The sequence below is a fragment of the Ambystoma mexicanum genome, chromosome 1q (genome assembly GCF_040938575.1).
Source record: "Ambystoma mexicanum isolate Mex_15411 chromosome 1q, UKY_AmexF1_1, whole genome shotgun sequence".
NCBI classification, from domain to species: Eukaryota; Metazoa; Chordata; class Amphibia; order Caudata; family Ambystomatidae; genus Ambystoma; species Ambystoma mexicanum.
Genome location: NC_090922.1, coordinates 467,563,326 through 467,584,571, shown reverse-complemented (window position 1 = coordinate 467,584,571; position 21,246 = coordinate 467,563,326). Strand labels below are relative to the sequence as shown.

The following is a 21,246-nucleotide window of genomic DNA, read 5'->3' as shown; positions in this document are numbered from 1 at the left end:
ACTCCAGTCAGTGTGTTAGATTAGATTAGAGTACTAATGATGTGCAAAGAGAAGAGAACCCACAAGTGGAGAGATGGAAGTACTACAGTTTTGGTGTAAAAACAGAGAGTCACAAGTAGGATGCAGGAGTAAGAGTCAACTCTTCAGGGTGGCAATGGCGAAGCAAATAGGAAAGTAAAGGTAAGCAAACTACCGCTGGTTTTCAGTGGAGGGGAATAACAGCTGCCTGTGAGGAGAGCACCCCAACTGGGGTGAGTGCAGGGAACGGGCTTGAATGTGATAGAATGACGATGTGTGTCCACATAGAGCTGCAGATAGGAACATTGGTCAGTGAAAGATAACCCAATGGCCAAACGGGCCAACACCCAGTTTGCGAGTGAGGAAAGGGCAGGGACAACTTGGAAGTGACGGTAGCCGATCCGCAACTGGGTTGGGTGAGCAGAAGGAAAAAAACTATGTGGGGGTGAGCATAGGATAATCACAAGTGTTATGCAAGGCCAGAGTCAACTTGCGAACAAAGTTAAGAATGCCTCATCTGGAGTGCGAGAGTAGAGAACCACAACTGGAAAAGGACAGGAATAACTCAACTGGTTGTGAGCAGGGCTGTACTCCTTAAATAAAAAAAGTGGGGGTGGGGGGATGGACTGTGGCGCTGCATTGGGAAGGAAGTGACGTCACATGAAGTGAACCTAGGAGACATTTAGCTGTTTCTGGACACTTTGTGTCGCCTTTCAATCGCGCGACCTGGGTTTAAATCCAAGCCGCGCAAGTGCACTTTTGAGAAAGCAAAGTACCTTTTTTTAAATTACTTATAAACATCAGTGGTGAGGCTACCGTTCACCCTCTGAAAAAAAGTGGGCGGAGGCAGTACACTCCCATAGTCCCTTAACTTGTGGCTTGGTTTGTGAGTGAGGGGAACGATTAACTGGTATGTTGAATAAGAAGTGTAGGTGGAGGAGTTTAACAATGGAGTGTGGTGGAGGCAAATGACAATAGAGTGAGCATCAGAAAGATTTAAAGCAGTCCCCCCTTCATGTATGTTTAAAAAAGGAACGCGACTTAATAAATCTTCTCACATGCCCCTGGCATGGCATTCACAGCCTCTGGCCCTCTTTTGTAGAAAAAATAAGACCCACAGAGCAATGTGTATTCCTTGAAGGCCTACCGATGGGAGATGGGCATGGGCCTCGACGGTCTTTGTAATGCTAGACCAGGGGAAAGGCTATTTCTCTAAGGGATCACTCTCCTTTGCTACCTTACACCACACTCAACTACAGACTTGTTCTCCTCCACAGTACAGAGCTGGTTAAAGTGTTCGATCTTTGTACAGTTCTCTAAACCTAATTGATAGCAGCATAGACAGCACTTGAAAATAAACCTTGAATTCTGGGAACATAAATGTAATCTTATTATGAAACTGAACCCCAGCACACCACAACAAGCACCAAATTCATGCTCCAATAGCAAACAAAAACCCTCAGTGCCAGTGGATGTTGAATCCTGCGGCTTGAGGGTTTCTTGTGGTTTGAGCAGAACCGCACAATATTGATTTGAATGTCCAATACAGCAAAGTAGAAACGGGATAAAGAAGGCAGGTTTAGCAGGGAAACCATGTCCGCTGTATACAAATAAAACTGGGTTATATTTTCAGTCGCACTGTGGGACAGTTTAAGATTAATCTATTAACAAAATGTGTAATTTGTAGATCTTGTTTCACTCTTGTATTTCTAAAATTGAACTTAAGTGATTTTGTTTTTCCTTTCACAAATGTTGCAAAAGCAATTTCCCAATGCTGTTTCTTTGGGGTATGTTTTTATTTAGAAAAGTATGAAGTCTTTTTATTTTTTTTAATATTTTTTTGTGCTCGGTTTAGTACAAAGCTTTCACATAACAGAATCCTAAAATACAATTAATTACATCTTATAAGACCAACACCATCATAACTACATCACAAAAGATCCAGAAAAAAACCCCCATTAAAGATTAAAAACATAATCTTAAAATGTTATCCCAGCAAATGCCAAAGACATTCACCAGATAAAAAATGCTCCACCATTCATCAATAGTGAATGAGGTAGCATTCTCAACACATGTCCACAAATAAAATGATATCAACGAAGTTAAAGCAGCACAATCAGTAATTATATGCTTCAATGTCTCAGCTATACCCAGACCTAAGTAGAATCTACACCCCCCCCATATCCATCCAAGGACCTTGTTTCTGAGAAAATGATACTTCCTTGGTTGGGTATAGATATAATATTGGATGCAAGAACTGGTTCCGATGATAAGAACTCGGAAACCTAGCCAAGTATTTGGGTATGAAATTCATAGCTCGAGATTCAAAACCAAGATCCAAGGCTAATTTTAACTTTCTTTCTTTTATTGAGTGCCAATCCAATCTTGGCATCTAAGTTGTTGAACATCTTCAGGATTTTTTTTACCAAGGTCTCCATTGAGGTTTCTAAGGCCTTTAAACAATCAATGCATTTCTGTTCCCAGGCACCAATAGACCAGTTGTCCTCTTCCCTTGCTTCTGATCTTACAGCAGAATCTTGCATGATGCAATTCCACACAAGGGACAAAGATTTCCAAAGTGTCCTCGGATATGGAGATTGAGGTCCCAGTTCGCGTCTGATTATCAAAACGCACCTTCTAGGGCTTCCCAAATTTGCCATGGTAGATTTAGGCCTACCTTGGCCCCATAATTACCCGCTACTACCTTATGTTTGTAGAAGATCAAAATAGTTAACATGATAAACTTGCCATACCTCCTATGAAGTATGGACCCTTGGGCGGATATTATCTTAACTTTTGATTTTAGTTCTGTGGGCCAGGGATTATCATTTAGTCTTCTGTTAATACAAATCCCTAAGTAGAGCATTGTTGTAACCTGTTTCAAATATTCACTGCCCACCAGCCACTTAAAGTTAATTTTTTGTCCATCAATCTACCAAGGATTAATATTTTTAATTTGTTCATGTTTATCCTTAAATTATTGGTTGTCATATAGGCCTGTAGTTTTGTCAATCTGCGCTGCAACCCTCTGGCCGTTTGGTCTATGAGGACCAAGTCATTCGCATGGAGCATCCACAGCACTAGATTCCCATTCAGCTTAGGTGGGAAGGCATTAGCTGTATCCAGTAAAACGTTCCCTTCCAATAGATAATAGGTTGAATAAAGCAGATGCAAGGGGGCTGTCACGCTCACCTGATTCCCACGGAGGCGCAGGTCTGGCTTCGAGTGCTGATGCTTCTTCAATGGTGAAGCGCAGGACTCTGAAGATGGACAGGAAGGGCCCCTCTACTCTGGCTTTTCTGGCTCGCAGGAATATTCCCCTGTGCGTGAAAAGGGAGTATTACCTACTGACGGAATAATGTTCAAGCCTCCCACTCCCTTCCAACCCTCCACGATACCCTTCCACGATTCCCCGTGAAGTCTCACCTTAGGGTCTGGAAGGATGAGTTCTCCATCCTGCTTCTGATGCAGGGGTGCGTTGAAACCCAGTTACTTCACTGGATTGAGGTTTGATGGGAGTTCAAAATAAGCTTGACTATTCAGGTGAGGCGCTGTAAGAGTTCTGTTGCAAGTTCAAAAGTTCAAGCTCAATAATAATGTTAATTGTCTTATTGCAGCAAGCGCTAATGCTTATGTCTTTTTCCCCTTAGGGGCCGGGGTTCGGAATGCCGGAGATATGGCGCCGACCCGAAGTGAAACGTGCAGTTCCAGTAAATGACAGGTAAGTTCTGGATGAGGGTTCAGGTAATGTCTTTGCATTTGCTCATTCAATGTCTTTGTCTTTTTTCCCCATAGGGGCCGGGGTCCGGAATGCCAGGAAGCGGCAGGACTCGAAATGAAATGGGAATGACCCAACAGGTAAGTCTTAGAAGGAAACTGAGCCTTTACTTTTCCCTTCCTTCTCTCACCTTGTGTTCTTGTCTTTTTCTCTCTAGGCTCTGGGAAGTGGGTGCGGATCCGGATGATCGCTGCTGAAGATGGAGGCGCCCAGGAAAGGTGAGTGAAATGCAGCGCTGCAGCGATCGAAGCGAAATGCTTTTAAATGATGTCTTCCCTTTCAGGATCGTCGGTGTGATGTCTCCGTGATGCAGCTTTAGCAGGTAAGGTCTTCTTTCTCTCCAATTCTCTCTTATCTCCCTTTGCAGGCGACCCAGGATGCTGACAGGCATGGCTGAAGTCCAGATGTAGGAGCTGACACGGTGAACGTCCAGCTGCGAGGAGCAGAACAACGCGAAGCGTGAGTTGCTGATCGGGCGTGGTTTAAATAGCTTTGGAAGAAGTTCCAGGTATGTATCCTTCCCCGACCACACCCAGGTGGAAAGTAGTCCCACAGGTAAAGTAGTTCCATTCAGGCCTCAAGAGGGCCTGGATGTAGCAGCATGGTCTGCATCAGGTAAGTGCACATTGAAACACTTGAACACATGTCTAGCTTTATGAGCCTGGCGCCTAAGGCACCAGGACAGGGGTCCAACATGAGCCTGGCGCCTAAGGCGCCAGGACTGTGTCCAAAGGGCCCCAGCTTGGGCCCGCTGGCACTTCCCTGGGGGGGAATGATGCCTGCCTCTGGGGTTGCTGGGTCGGACCTGGCTCCTTGGAGGTAGGCATCATGACAGGGGCAACCTTGCTTCAACCTTCTAAATTTTAATTCTCTTAGAAAGCAAGCCTTGTGAATTTATTCTGACCCCCATCATAGTGTTTGAGTATAGAGATGTAATTGCTTGTAGCAGATCTCTAGGTCAGTTCCAGGATACCAATTTCCACCATAAACTGTCTCAATTCACACTGTCAAAAGCTTTTGCCAAGTCTATAAAAGCTAAAACTAGTTTTGTGCCTCCCTTAATAGTAGTTTTAGAGGGTTTAGTGAGTAGAGATTTAAATCCGTACTAACTCCTTTGGTAAATCCTGCTTGCTACGGATCCAAACGACCATCTCCCTTTGCCCAGGTGGTGAGATGAGGTAGCAATATTGATGCAAATAGTTTGCCCAAGATGTCCAACAGGGCAATAGGCCGATAATTTCTTCGATTCGTCCTATCCCTCTTCTTGAAAATCGGTATTATTATTGCCGACTTCCAAGAAGTAGGGGTGGCCTTTGCCTTAAAAATTTGTTGGAACAGCAATAAAGAAAACTCAGACCATGGTTCTGATGCCTCCTTGAGCATATGATTGATGAGGCAGTCAGAGCCTGGCGTGCGCGATGGATTCCATTTTTTTAATTTAAATCTCTATTTCATCTATCTCAGAATCTAGGGACCAATCACCAATAGTTTGTCCATCTTCTTCAACAACCGGATTAGTAGGGGCAAATAACAATTTTATATGATTACCCGAACAACTGTCAGACACCCATTAATCAAAAAGGAGGTCTGAAATAAACCATTGTTATTATTTAGGTCCCAAGTGTGTCTCGCATTTCTTTTACAAATTGCCCTCCGCATTAGATCCACCTCCTGTTGTTATCTCATCATTCTCAACGAGATTAAGCAATTCCTATATATTTGCTTTCTTTTCTTTATTTGGGCATTTGAGGATCTCATCCCATCTCGCCTTAGGTTCTTAAGATCTGCTCTCAATTTCATTTGTTTAACCAAGTCTTTGTTATGGAGGTGTTTGGGGCGAAGTTCAGGCTTTCTGTGCCTCCCAGGCACCTCGTCATAATGAAAGAGAATAGGGGTGTATTCCAAACCAGGCCTATGCCCATCCAAAATCTCCTGTATGAACAAAACAAAATCAACATAGTCGGTTTCATCTTTAATCTATTCCTCCTGTGTTACACAAGGTGTTCCCCCCCCATGAACCATTTCAGGTCATCCCTTCCATGTCATCCTTAGAAGGCTATGATGACTATTGGTCATTGGGAGAACTACAAGGGACTCTTGATGAAAAAGATTTTGTGACACAAAAATGTAATCCAGTGAGTTCTCTGTATTTCCCCATGCCCAAGCTGGTCTTCCCGGCATACCCCCTTTAGTCCGTCCGTTCAACATAGAACATTCCCTCTCATTCAGTTCATGCGTCCATAAGGCCACGCTCTCTTGAACTGAAGAAGAGTTTGTTTTGAGGAGGGGCGGAGGATTCCTGAATGTGTCCAAACATTTAAGTCCCCACAGACGATAAAGTAGGGATTGCACAGTTGAATGAAAGATTCATCCGTTGCCTTTCTAACGGAGTTAACAAAGGAAGTTGAATCTAGCATAGCCGAGTTCCACTATAGATTAAACAAAACAATAGCCTTAGGTAAACGAGCTATACATTCGTCACAAGTATTAATGTTTGAATAAATGGATTCAGGTGTCTTGACTCAACCAGAGACAGGACTTGTCTATTTTTAATCAAGGGTAGCAAGCCTGAATAGGGTATTCCCCTTATACCTTTCAACGATGGATTTAGATGCACAGAAAATCCATCGCACATGGAGTCCATCCATGAGTGCAGCCACGTTTCCTGCAAACATTAAATGTCGTAAGAAGCCAAGTCTAACTGACTATCACTAAATAAACAAATGTTGGAACCCCTGAGCCTTCCAGAAAGCCACTGCCCCTAGACAGGAGTCATCCCCAACTTCGATCTAGTCATTATTAGGGGCAGCTAAGGCCTCTGCTATCCAAGACAAATATTCTTGTGGTCTTGGGGGAGGAGAACCTTTCCGATCTTCAATAACTTTCCTGTCAAGAACTACCACACGAGAATGTCACTTTCAATAAGCCTTCCCTTGCAGCTTGGTGTTTATCAGATTAAGAAGCAGCCAGCTTTGGTACATCACATTCTTTTAGCTCAAACCCAGAGGAAGTAATGTGTCTGTAGCATCCGAGATTAGTTTTCACTAGAAATTGAGAATTACCCGAACTGTCCATGATTCTTTTACACATGCTTTTACAAATTCTACTACTTGGATATCTTCTGAGACAATTAGGCATACGTTTGGAAGGTGGTGTAACAGTTGTCAGACGTTTCTCTGATTCAATATTAGAACATCCGCAAACAAAAGCCTCTCCAAAGATAGCCTTATTCTATTTGGTGGGTGCATGATTTTTGTAGTTGGAAGGGTCTCGTTAGTATCTTTAAGTATGTACTCGGGTGCAGTAGATTTGTATTTCATGACTGCCACACCCCGTTTCTGTGTTGAAGTTTGAAAGGGCACAAAGATCTTCTTGACACCGGGTCTAGAGTCAAATTTGGATATCATCTTGGGCACTGATTGTTAGGAAAGGGTAATTGGCAGTAAAGGCCTTTGGGTTCTAGGATTTTGACTGGAGGCTCAGGTGTCTCTGGGACCTCCTCCTCCACGTATTAGTAGGTAGAAAAATCAGAAAAAATATCTTTTCCAACTTCATTCTCCTGTGTGGCTACTTCATTGCTCTCCACTGTAGAGAGTGTAGGTGACGATGTTTCATGAACTTCTTTGTTCTTTTTATTTTGGAAACCTGATCGGGAAATCCCATCAACTTGTGAGGGCTAGATATAATCAATTCTAAAGGGGGCAGCATTCTCAAATTCTACAAGAAGGATCTTGAGCCATTGGATTTTGGCCTTTTTCTCTTCTGACTGTTTTTTGTTTTATTCTTGTTCTTTTTCTCGTCATTATTAAGTGTTCCGACTTCCTTCTTTTTTTGTTTGGTAAATATAGGAAAAACCTTTCTCTGGGGTTTGATGAACAGTTATTGAAGGCAGCACAGAGACGGAGAATTCCTCTGTCAGTATCCTTGCGTTGGTTCCAGAGTTCGATGCTTGAATATCTGGCATTCATTGGTCTCCTGTTCCACAAGTTCTTGTCTGAGACAAAGCTCCCTGCGTGTCAATTGTTCTTTGGTTAGTCAATGTACGTTAGCTTTGACGTCCTCCTATGTGGCAAATAATAAAACCTATCAGGTGGAGGGATTGGTTAGAACATATCTACTTATAACATATGTAGGTGTTAGTGACATGATTAGCTGCCCACATCTAGTAGGCATGCCTTGAACTTCCCTCTAACTACGTATAAATACAGATTATAGTAGCATAACAGCAGCAGATTAGATTCTGCAACAGTATATGGTCACCAACACAAAAGCCCTGTGATTGGTTTGCATTCTCTCCCAACCTTGGACATTGTTTGTTAGCAGCACGTAAGCAAAATGAAACCCAGTTGCAGAGAACAATGTCAGACTACTGCCCACTTGCCCAATTAGTCTACCATCTTTCATCGGCCAAGCCTTCAGCCAAGGATTCTCCTTTGCACTTGACCTTACGTGTTGTTCTCTTCTCTGGAACTTTAAGGGAGTTAAGGTTATCTTTGCCTGGAGCTCATGAATAGGCCTTGTTTTCTGGTCTTTACAGCATGTGTGAGTGTGAAGAGACCATGATTTTGTCCATTTTGCCTTTTATTTAGTGCTATTTGATTCAATTATTTCCAGTGTCATTACACTCTTCGGCCTCTGGAAACTTGGCTGTTCTGTCTCACATATGCTTTTCTGCATCTTTAATCGTCAAAAGTTGGTATTCACAAATGGCTCATTTACAATCTAAGAGAAATATGTCCTGTGTACATTGCTTGTCCTCGTTGACTCACCTGTACCCTTCAGTAGCTTATCGCTGTGGCATCCTTGATCTCTGGCCAACTGCTATTCTTTGTTCATGCACAAATTTATATTTCCAGCCTCTGTCAGCACTACAACCCTAGTCTCTCTCCTTCGAGCTCTTTGCTTACTTTTATTCAAAGCCGACGTCCATCTTTTCAACATGGCCACTTCACCCATTTTATGTTTTCTACTGCAGAAAGCTTCTTTGTAACTCATCTACTTTGCGTTTCTACATATATACATTCACTACTCATCTGAATACTATCTTTGTATATATGGTTTCTTCCCACTTGTATGTATGCTTACTCTTGTTTCTTCAGTTACATCTTAATTCTTTAAATATGTCTTATATCGTTTCGGTGCATCGTCTTCTCTTCTCTTCATGATGCCACTTTGCACCTGTCAGGTTTTCTTTACATCTCCTCGAAATTCAGTGGTGACTGCAAATCTCCTGCTACCACCTTCGATATGGTTGTCTGAGCGCATAACGTCTCTCATACACTCTATGCATTATTGGAATTATACCAGGTGTCGTGCACAGTGTCTTCTTGTTATTCATACAAAAGGTAGGAGATGAGGGGATGAGGCCTATCTGTGATGTGCATGCCTGCTCCTCTACAAGAGCAGTCATTAACCTCTGATGTATTTTGGTCCATCGAGTTTTGATCTCCGCTATATTGCCGGAAAGTCTTGTCACCAGTAGTGAGGTCGCCTCTTCCTTTACTGTGCAGCTGCCCAAAGATATTAGCAGGACCTCCTCCCAGATATCAATAGTTTGCCCACCTTGTCCAGATTCGGCACAGGGAATATCCGTGGGTCACAACAATGACAATCTCGTAGCTGACGAGGAAGAATTAGACAAGATGTGCAGTTCCCTCCTCAAAGGGACACTGTCGGGTGTTCCTGTTAAGTGTGCTGTGTTACAAGGAACATTGTCAACTTCTAAAGGCTTGGCATCTGTTATCACAGACTTATAGAGAGGTAAAGAATGGGCAGTTAAAGACTAACAAGCATAGGTCCTGTAATAAGGGTATGTCTTTACGTGATATAGGGGAATTCACACTCACCACCCCTTGTAATGCCTGTACAGTTGAGTTGTGTAATCATTGCTGCTGTTGGGTACGTCGACCTACTTTTTCCGTAGACTCAACAAACCACCACAAATAAGCTTACCTCGGCATGACTGAACTCGATCGCCGAACTTGCATGCCGGCGCTATGCACCCAGCTCCAATTAGGTTGGAAAAGCAGTCCTTAGTTTCTTAAAGGTACAGCAGCAAATGATAGGATACAATCCACAGGAGCCCAAAACACGTCTGATTTCACAAGTGAGGAAGCGAGACTGAACTCGATCGCCAAACTCGGTATAAAATATGTAAAATGTTGCTTCATCACTTATTCATCCTAGCTGAATAATCGGCATTGAAGCTGCGATTTGACTGGGAGTTTACACAAGTTGCCACAGTCAATTACTGTGTAAGCAAAACACTGTAATTGCTTAGTATCACAGCTTACAAAAAGAACCTGGAAATAGCAAGAACCCAGAACTAGACTTCACTGAGGATGAGACTTGCCTAGAGAGGAACTTTGAAACTAACGCAGGAGACATTGTGGGGAAAATGTCAAACATCAGCCGGAATATTACAATTCAGAAATTGTTTTCATATAAAAAAAAATATTTGCAATGATGCCCGCTTTACAGCAACATATTAATTGCATACAAAGAGCATGTGTGATTACAGGGTGGGAGAGTCCACATCTATGCTAACTATATAAAGTCTTACCCGTTACCTAAGCAAGCACTTCTAGCCCGTCACTTTGCTTGAATGAAGAGACAAATGGAACGGAGCAGAAGAGTGGTTATGAGCAAAGAGACCACCAGAGATGGACGTGTAATATACATCCCTGGTACGCCGTACCACTAGTTAGTTTGCTTTTTACAGAGCGTTCCTTTAGTTCAAAGGCTCAAGAAACTCATACTTGACACTGTCTTTCTCCTGAGCCAAATATAGAATCCACTCAGGCCAGATATTCAAGCACTGCCAGTATCCCAAGTCACAGCTAAGCAGACACACACAAAGTTGCTTTATGTCATTAATCATATGTTTTCAAAATCATAAAAAACAGCAAGCTGGAGGTTTGTTGCAAAGAATCTCCATATCTATTTGCGCTTATTACACAACTTTGTTTTATTACAGGTCTTAAATCAATGAAAGTACACTGGGCTTAAATAGATTTTTCGGGTTGGCATTATCTTGCATTCTGGGACTTATGGTTTACCATTCGGGATGCAAAAATTAAAGCCACAAGGATATTCTTTTGGCTTAACATGTTGCTGTAAGGATGTACATGTTGTCATCCTGCTTTATTATGCAATTTGTGTTTTTTGTAAGCACACTCTATAAGACATTATTAATGTAGGTCTTGAAATCTGAACTATTTATATTGAGTAAAGCTTGGAAGATATGTGGTCAGGATTTGCAGAGTGGATTACTGCTTCATTGTTAAGCTATGGTTTGAGATCCTGCTACCACCACCCCCCCCTGCCCTCCCAGGTGTCTGGCCATCCCATTCCCTCCTTTTTGGATGCAGCCAGAGTACCAGTAGTTCCTTTTTTCCACTTCCACCACTGGCCACATCCCTAGTGACATTGTGCGATAAAGTTGTAGGTAATCCTTGCCATTTATATTGAATGAAGAATCAGAATGCAGACTATTCAAGAGCCTTCCGCTGTCGGAACATATCTCAATTGGTCAACATTAGGTTCACAACAAAGTTCACATCTGAAGTACGTTCACGCCTTTTGTGGGACAGCAGGAAGCCCAAAGACCAAGCTGATTCAAGAGTATGACACACCCATCAGTGAAAGGTGCTAAATTCTCCACCCCTTGCAAAATCCTGGGCAGATCACTGGGGGCTCCATTGAAGGTTTCTCGTGTCCCCGCTTCCTCAAACTTAAATACTGAAACAGAATGTTTTCACCCCCACCCCCAAAAAAAAACTACCCTGTTCAGTCCTGCCTCTGAATGTAATCTGTTAATGGCATGCCCACAACACTGTCCAAATCATCAGGCTTCACCCTGCTTGCCACCCTCGGTTTCAGCGCTCATATCAACAACTTTACCCAAACCAACCCAGCATCAACACTATTTGTTGAACAAAAGTAATGACACAGTACCTTATGGGCTGGACTGAGACTACTCTACTGGCAGACCGCACAAAATCTTATAGGGCAAAGCTGCCTCCCACCAGGCCACTGCCATTTTGTCCCTGGCCCAGGGCATCCTGGCCATACAGACCCGCTGCCATCGAGGTCTTAACGTCTTTGGAAACTGATGGGCATCATGAGAGCAGGCAATCCACTTTGAGCAAACGGTGTACCTGGCAGAAACGTGGATCGTCTCAGTGTTTGAGGGATGAGGGGAGGTGGGGTGCCGGGGGTGTTGGGGCCAGAATAAAACGGACCTAGAAGCCCTCCACTTAAATTCAAACAAGACCGAGCTTCCGCAGAAAACACTACCGAGATCCTCGCCTTCACCCCACCAGCCCCATCGTAGGTACTGCTTAGAAACCCCACCCCCGCCTTCCAAATGTGTATACTTTAATGAATGGTAAAATCCAAACTAAAACGTTCTCTTTATTCGGTAATCCACGAGAATTTGTTGCGGCTTTACACGCTGTAAAACAGGCCAATGTTTCCACAAAAAAAAAAAAAAAGTCCTCTTCATTTCGAGCGAGGCGGCCGCGATCGACTCATACGGCACTCTGTTGCATTTCAGGTCCAAAAATATGAACTAACGCAGTCTGGCACTCTTCTTTTGAATGAACATCCGCATCCCTACAGCATTCGAAAAACCCTACAATTCACCCATAGGCGGGCTGATGCCAACGTGAGGCTAAGATGCAGCAGCTGCAGGGCAGTCACGCAAGCGCGCAACAGCACGCTCCGTCAGTGGCTGCACTCGGAATCTCTCACCTCGGGGCTTCCTGGCTCCGCAGCCCCGGCGCCTCCTTCAGCTAGACCGCGCTCGCCTGCCTGCCTGCCCGCCCGCCCTGGAATTTGGAATGGCTGTTTTATTTAAGTGTACGTATAGAAGAAGCCGGACGAGATAACTAATCGCTCCCGCTGCTCGTTGGTCACTTGGCGCAGGCCGGTGTGTGTGTGTGTGTGCGTGTGTGTGTATATATGTGTGCGCGGGCGCGCGCTCGGCCCTTGCAGACTTTCCAGAGTACGTTGGTCTAGCCGGCTGACGCCTGCAGAAGGAGGGAGGAAACGGTTAACGCATGTTTGTTTGAGGATTGGACGAGGGCCCAGGATCCGAGGTTTATGTGCTTTCTTCTCTCTCTCTCTCTCTCTCTCTCTCTCTCCAACGCGCTCTTCCCCCAGCCTTTACTGGGTGCTCCATTTTGTCTTAAAAGCAGAAATATTCTAAATGAATCATTAATTGAACCGATGTACCACTGAAGGTAAAGATATTTCGTTTGGTTGTGAGGGCGGGAGGGTGTGAAAATATTGTGGGCGGCGCTAGCGTGGCGTGGTGGTGACTGTGTGATGGGGTGCACTCCCTGGAGGTGCCCCCTTGAGAGCATTTGCTGATCCCTGTGGCACTTTTGTATCCTGTCATTGTCTAGATGCCTCGCTGCCCCTCTCAACCGGTTATTGGCACTGGGCCATATCTTCGATAGAAATACCAAACTGGAGAAAGGGTGGGGATTAATAGCCCAGATGGGGCTTGGTGGTTGTGGGGTCCTTTTTTGCAGGGTTTAATTGAGAGGATACCCCCACCCCAAGGAATCGCCTCTCCCCTGGCCCTCCTCTTTCCTGGCACAGGAATGCAGTGCTGCCGTAGTTGCTATAAAGTTGCCGGCCATTGTTCCAACGTAACCGCGCGGTCTCCTGCTGACCCGCCCCTCCCTGTTCTTTTTTTCTCCCACTTGGACTCACTCTCTTTTCTGTGCTGGTCTCTCCAGTGCGCTCTTTGTTTGCTTCTATCCGTCGCATCCTCTTCCCTTTTTGCTTTCTTTTTTCTGCTCTTCGCCATCTTTCTCTCCCTCATACACCGTTGCCCTCTAAGGCTATTGCTCTCCTTTTCATCATCTACTCTGTCTCTTACTGCTCTCATCTACATATGGTCTTCCAGTTTCTTTGGCCTCCTCCTTTACCGCCACCCTTTGCACTCTTCCCGTTTTGTTGTGTCACTGAGTTTCCAATTTTTTAGGTTTGTCTTGTTCCCTATTCCTCTATCTGTCCGACTCGCCATCCCCTAGCTCTGTCCGGCCCGCCAGTCCTCCTTTCTTGGTCTATCTAATTTTTCACAGTTGTTCTGTCTCTGGGTCTCTCTCACTCTCTCTCTCTCTCTCTGGTTCCTTGCATTCTACATTCTGTCTCTCTCTCAGTCCGTTTTTACTTCCAGTGCACTCTTCCTTTACTCCATTTTTGTATTTCACATTCTCTTAATTTCCCTTAAATTCCCGCCACTGGTTTCCGACCCAATTTTACCCCAAAACACTTTCTCCGCGGTCTTTCCATATTGGTCCCTCCAACCTTTGCTCTTGTTTTTCTCTACGTCTCTTTGCCTCCTCTCTCTCTCTTTCCACCATTTTCTCCCACCATTTTTTCTGCAGTTATTCCCTTCTCTACCCTTCTCTCCAGTGCTCACTCGCTTTCGCTCCTCCACTCTCTCCACCACCCTGTCTCTGTTTCCCCTCCCGCCCTTGCAAGCATAGAACCACTTTCTCTCTCTCTGCGGGCATGGACTGGTGCCAAGGCACACAGCTCCAGTAACCCTTCCATGCCAACTCCGCGCCTTTCTTCAGACAGAATTCCGCTTTCTCCAACCTGACCGAGCTTCTCTATCGTATCTCTCTATTTTGCAGATGGAAAAATAACCACGTTCTCTCAGGAAGGAGGTTGTCCAGATAACCGGCTATCGGAAAAGCAGAGATGCCAAATGTTGCCTGCCAGAAACCATCTGAATCTGACTGATGCAAGGGTAAGAATCCTTTCATTTTCCCGCCATATTCTTTTTATTTCATTTCACTGTGTGTTGCTTTCCTCTATCCACCACAATTTCTTGGCAAGCATCTTCGGGTTCTGACGCAAGCCAAGAAACCAGGCCAAAAATATGAAAATCCCAAGCTACAACCCATGAAAATCATCCAGTGGTGTGAAAAGCTGGATTTTTGTATTTCATTTTCTTTAATATGCGCTATGGCTTTCATGTACGCTGTGAGAATGTACGGTTTACTCTTCCACTAAATATGGTATAGCCTGAGTTGGTCAACGCAGACTTTTAAAATGTCCCTTTTGGATCTTTCCTGTCGGTCCCCTTGTTTTCTCGCTTTTTTAAAAACATTTTTTACTCCTGGTGAGGAAGTTGTGGAATGAAGATCATGGGTCGGGTGGTGGTTTCGGTTCAGATTACCAGGGCGCTAGCTCTGGGCGTGGCATTAGCCACATAAATGTGATGTGCGAAGCGGGAAAATCAACAGCTGGAGGTTTACGAGAAGGCACTTGGCCTGGAAGCCCGTTCAATGATTCCTTCTGCAAGCCCGTCATCTCCGCCTCTGCCACTGCCATGCAAATCCCCTTTGTACATTTTTCCACGACTGTTCCTTTTGCATTTTCTTTTCAACTGCTATTGTTCAATTTTATATTTCTCCTCAAGACATATTTAGAATTTCATTTTTGTTAAAAGGCATGCCATTTAATGTTTCCTCCATTTCATTAACTGTATTTCCCCAATTTTTCTTTGGGAGACCAAGTGGGAGCGAGGATATAGCATGGCCCAGTGCTTGAACATTGATCGCCCTAGCTACTGGAACCCAAGGCTGGCGTAGCAATGGGGCAATTCTAGGCAGTTGTGTTAGGTGTCGCCCTCAGAGGAGCACAATGGGGGTGGGAGCCATTCTGGCTTTAAAAATATAACATCGCCCCATTATTAGGGAGTCGGTTGTGGGGGTGCCAAGTTTCTCGCCTCTCACTGTATACCCGTATTCTTGTATGCACGCTGTTTGTTTGCATTTCTTACTGTATACACTGATATATTGTCGTCATTCCTTTCAAATGTTGCAACTAAGCTGAAAGTATTCCTGTAAATCACTGTGCTAAGGCGCCCAGATACCCTTGCGTCATACAAATAAACAAACAAACCAAACAGCAGTGCCCCTGGGCTAGCATAGATGCTTGCACTACTCCTGTGAGAACTTATCTTCTCGTAGTTCAGCATGTTTTGGGTTATGCTGACAGTTTTGATAGTGGGTAGTAAAATACAGAAGGACACCGTTGGCATATCTTTTGTGAAGACATACTGTGCCCTCAATGGAAGCACATGGATAATGCATAAGGTTTTGAACATCACTGGGGTCGGAGGGAATGGCATGGAGCCAGTAGAGTAATCACTAGAGGTGAGGTAATTTGTCCATAGAAAGGTGGCCAGGCATCACTTCATGAACAGCATGTAGATTTGATACCTACAACTTAAGAAGGTCCAGATGAGACAAGTTCACATCGTCAAGCCAACATACATTTGTGGCATTGACCACTTTAATTCAGTCATTGAACATAGAAGAGTAAGAGTGGATGGAGTAGCTGTAGATTTTGTGCTGCCATATTCTTTTGCAACTATCTCTGCCACTACGGTCATGCCAAAATAACAGCAATTCCCCAGCTCTTTCCATCGGAAGGGTATTCGTTTTCTTGCTAAAGATCAGAGGGGAACAGGTGCACAGCCTTAACGATTACCTTCCATTTTGGATGCTTTGAGCTTGATATTGCTCCCGAGTGTTTCAGCTTTGAATATCCGCCCATCTTGTAGTTGACTTGTAGATATATTTTTGTGCCTTTGAGTTGGAAGAACACTTTATGAGGTCTTGTTAACTACAAATCTGGTTGACTAGAGCCATTAAAACATTACACAGACCAAGTTGAAACTTTGGGCACACCATAAGTTACCTTGGCTGAAGCAGAGAGCCATTTTGTTCTTCCTTCATTTATTTGTTTCCTTAATTTTCTTTGCAATAATAATTAATTTGTTATATTTTTCCCTCTCTTTCCCATCCTCTTACCTTCTCTGTGCAGTGGGTTCTTTTGTTTATTTAGAGAGCATAACTTGTCTTGCTAGCAAACCCTAGGAGTGACTTTCCCAGGAAGGGGCAAGCAATCTTCGGTTTTGCAGTAACATGGGCGAGTGAGTGCCCTTCCCCTTGCGGGTGGAGGGGGGGGGTCAATTGTAAGATTTGTATCTATGTACAATGATTTAGCTCAATCCTGGACAGAGAATGAATGGTTGTACGGCCCTCAATCGTCCGACAACATTTACACAATTTTTCAATTTTACTAACGCAAGGTGCACTACAAACAATATACAGCAAACATGAAAAGCTGTTTGTTGAGATGCAAAAGGGTAAATTGAATTGCAGTACAATATGTTTACATTTGTCTGGACCTGATAAACCACTCGTATACTCTATGCATTTTTGTTCACTGCCCATACCCACTTCATTGCTAAACATCTAGCATTAATCGGTCACACAATGTAGGAGGTGGCGCTTGGTGCTGTAGTCTGAACCACTTTATCGCGCCCCTGATTTATCAAGCTTTCAACCATCTGAATGCCAGCTTCAAATGTTTAGGATTCTGGGCAGGGTGTCATACAATTAAATATTGCTAGAGACACAGGTGACTCAAATTGTCAAGACAGATAATGTCCTTTCATAGAGTGTAAGGAATGGGACAGCATATTTATTGGTATAGCGGGCCACTGCATGGCTAGCCTACTTTCTAGCCATGACTATGCAAACTCTGTGTGTGTATACTTCACTTTAAAATGGATCAAGAACCTGCAACTGATTGAAAAAGTGGCAGTCTGGTTAGCTAGTGGTCTCTGACCTTGCACCAAAGCTTTTAAGATGGTTTCCTGGCTGCTCAAACCGAGCCATGAATTCAAGATCCATTGTGGAATGCAACTAGTAATCTAGAGCTATGAGCCCAATTATCTTCCATCCAAAAGGTGTATCACAGCTGGATTGCTATAATCTATTATCTAAACTTCAGTTGCCAACTGTGGTGATAGTGGGGGTTCACCGTGCCCACTTCATGTAAGGTCACTTTTCTGGAAATTACATTTCTTTTTGGAAGTCCGAGATGTCTGAGATGGAGGAATGTTTTGAGAATGATCATCACCTGTAGAACATGCTAAGTTCAGTAACCCAACTAGCATTGAGTCAGATAATCATTTCCTCTTTTCTACATTGAAATAGGATAGTTTTTGACACCATGCTCGGTCATGCAACTCCCTTGCAGCTTCTGCTGCTTTAAACGTGCCCAGAATAAAGTTACATTACTCATTGCACCATAGTTTGGGCTAATCATAGGTCCTATCAATCTTATCACAACAAGGTGGTGATGGCTTGAAGGTTTACAGTTAAACTTAAACCTCTGGCAATTGCTCTGGGCAACCCTCCAGACTGTCGTTCTTTGCCTGCCAGGCCATTACAGAAAGAGAAAGACCATATGCAAATCAGGGTTTGACCCCTATGCCCCCAAAGGGGAAGGTTAGCCGGAGCTGCTAGGTCATATCCCTTCCGCACGAGGTCACAAGCATCCTCAGACATGTTCCAGCCATCAACGTTTGGTTTTGCTCCGATCAATCTTAACCAATTTATGTTATATTGCGTCACTTTTCAGGCCAAAGTCGAGTCCCAAATTTCACAGCCAGGAAACCCACATTTTACAGGTAAGGATTTTAAATGGTCTCTCCACCCCCAACATAACATTTCAGTAATAAGGGGCTGCCCCCTAAAGCTCAACTTCTCAGTCTGCAATAATCTGGCAGCCAATGGGCAGATCCCTGCAGGATCCCCTACCCAATGCCTGACGGAGCAGATGTGAAGCAAGCCTTGGCTGCCTCCTGCTGTCGCATGCAGCATCCGTTTCTTGACTGGTTCCCCAATGCAGCATCCATGGGGAATGCTGTTGTAGTTGGGTACGTGCGAGCCGCAAGACCAAAATTCTTCCAGTCATTTTTCTCCCACTTTTTGATATTTGATTGGTCAGTCTTCAAACCTCATCACATATATTGTCTGAAATTCTATTATGTCAAACCCACCTCTGATTGGCGTGCGTCTCCCTTTCTTTGGCCTTCCAGTTCTTCGACTGTTTCCCAACCATTCAATAGCCCCTGTACCCAATGGTCCCCTTCTCCTAATAGTCTTCATCCTCATCCCTTTAGAATCTCTTGGATTCCTCTGTGTTCTCTTTCTGGCTCCTTCCCTCCACATGTTTACCTTCTCGCTACTGGGACAGGGAAGTGCCAGTTCCTACTTTTAGATAATTTAACACAAGAACTCTCAGCATGGGTTCTGTTCACGTCCCGCTCTTGATGATCTGTCAGCATCTGATGCATAAGAACAACCCACTTCACACCTGACGGGATCTATACAACAACAAAATTCTTCCCAATATACCCAAATCCATCTCCATATACCTTCGGAACAACCAACTAAAAGGAAACTGGATAAATCATGTTGGCAGCCCGACTACAATACATCGACTGCCTGCTTGTGCTGCATAATCTGCTCAATGTTGCCAAACCTCTGCTAACAGAGGTGGCTGTGACGCCAGTTCTTGCAACCTGGCATTTCACTCACTCTCTTCAGATGAGCCCCTCGATCTAGTATGCCTGTCAGACTCCTACCTTACCCATCTTCTAATCACAACCACTTTCTCAATCAAAGCTTCACAAGCCGGGGGCAGCTCTTGCGGCTAACCTGCATAAGTCCATAGTACCCATGGTACCCATCAAAAAGAAAAGATTGTTCATATCGGCACAAATATAACCCTTACTTCAAACCTACTCGCGTCAACACTCCAGGCTTTCTGCATCTGCCTTTCCTGCTATCGGACTTGCACAGCCCCCTGCCTTTCTTACAGAGCCGTGTGCAGCAAGTCCAACATGATTAGCAGATGGGTGCTATGTAAGACCCCATACCTTACCTTAGTGTGGCTTCTGTGTTCTTTCTCATTAAAACAACTATAGGCCCAAAAGAAGGAGAGGTAGGCATCACCCTTTCAATCCCATTATTCCCCATACCATTTGCACCCCTTTATGCAGGCACCATTTCTTTTAATTTCTGCAAAGCTGACACGAAAGCTGACAATTGCAACATTTACTGCTGATACACTCTGCCACCCCCCCCCCCACAGATAGGAAGTAACCATGTGAAGGAGGGCACTCCCGCTTGCACCTAGTTCCCTCAATGAGCGTTCGATTTGTGCATTTTCCAGATGAGAACATCAGGCCCATTTTGCCTGCCCTGGACGTGTCCATTACTGGACTAAACCCTGCTATTAATCCAGTCTCTGTTTCTGGCCCAGAGAGTTCACCATTTGGAGAACTTTGAGGAAAGTAGTGAGGTGTGGAGCCATGTAGGAAAAGAAGACGCAACACCGACGGCTCAAGCGGCACAAAGTTCATTTGCCATGCACATGGCCTGCCCGGCATTGGGGGCATGCACGAGTGGCATGCATGGCAGCATCAGAGGATCAGCTTTCATTCCTTTGGCGGCACAGGAATGGCAGCTGCCCAAGGTGAGATCTGTGAGCCTGCCTAACTCAAAGTCCACTTTCACAGACACGTGGTGCAGCTGCAAAGTCTAAATATAACCGCACAGGGGCCTCCGTTCAAATTCCAATTTTTCTGTAAACTCCCACGTTTTTTCTTTTCTCGTTCCCACATTGGGATTCTGAGACTGGTGAGAGATGGGCAATGCAGATACATCTGGCATGAGGCTGTGCAGGGACCGAGCATGGTGTGCAGTTCAATATGGCGAGTGTGCCCTAGCTTGGATGCGTTCAGTTTCTCAGGATTAAGGAATCCCTGAGGCTTGGTTCTGTCCAAGCCTTGCTTTGGGCACGGCCAGAGATTGGTAGGGTGGCCCTTCCTTCCTCCAGCATTTGACGGTGTATCTAGCACGATGCTATTACTTAACTGGGTTCGTGTAAATAGAAGCCACCACATTTTGCCAAGTTTGCACGCTAGGACCATTGTTGTGCATTGACATTTATGTTTTTCAGAGGAAGGGACGCGTGTCTCCATAGTGTCAGTCTGTGCCCTTCATATGTGATCTGCCCGATGGATATGTGATCCCACTGTAATTCAGGAGCCCTGTTGACACCCAGAAATACAGACCTTGTCATTGTCCATGTGTATCACGTGTTCCTTTATGCCTCTTCCCAAACCTTTCCATGCGTGGCTCTAGCCAGTTGTTTTCCATCTCTTAGGCTGCCCCCACATGGTGGGGGCACAGAGGAGGTCTATGGATGTGTATGGGGCGCTTTCAAAAGGGAGGAGAGAGATTGCTTTTTATAGATAATATAAGCAGTTCTACCATCTGTGGGGTCCCCACCAACATCATTCTTACTTGGTGGGACGGGGGAAGGTGTGCATAAGCAAGTGCCTATGACCTAGGCTGTTTCCCTGCCCAGTGGCTGCAGAACTATTGGCCACATGGTCCTTTTGGAGATTTGTATACTGTACGTATTTGAGTTGAAGGTAATCCTGGATGAAGGTCCTCCTTTGTGGTGGATGCCTTTGTTTACAGCTGTCATATGATGCAGACTGGGCAATGCATGCTTGTGCTGGCGGGGGTGGCGGGGGTGGGGGTGATGCT

General features: G+C 44.6%; 1 protein-coding gene across 10 annotated transcripts in view; it reads left to right on the top strand.

Moving 5' to 3' along the window:
* The window catches only part of LOC138528761 (uncharacterized), an 870,897-nt gene that overhangs the window by 591,283 nt on the left and 258,368 nt on the right, over positions 1-21,246 (top strand). For 6 of the 10 annotated variants that reach the window (XM_069640654.1, XM_069640677.1, XM_069640698.1 and 3 more), the window contains one exon: positions 14,452-14,567. The gene's annotated coding sequence lies outside the window, so the exon portion shown is untranslated. Of the gene's footprint in view, positions 1-12,543; positions 12,659-12,806; positions 12,898-12,920; positions 13,042-13,526; positions 13,794-14,451; positions 14,568-21,246 lie in introns of those variants that run through there. The other 4 variants (XM_069640683.1, XM_069640665.1, XM_069640645.1 and 1 more) reach the window with 4 other exon arrangements.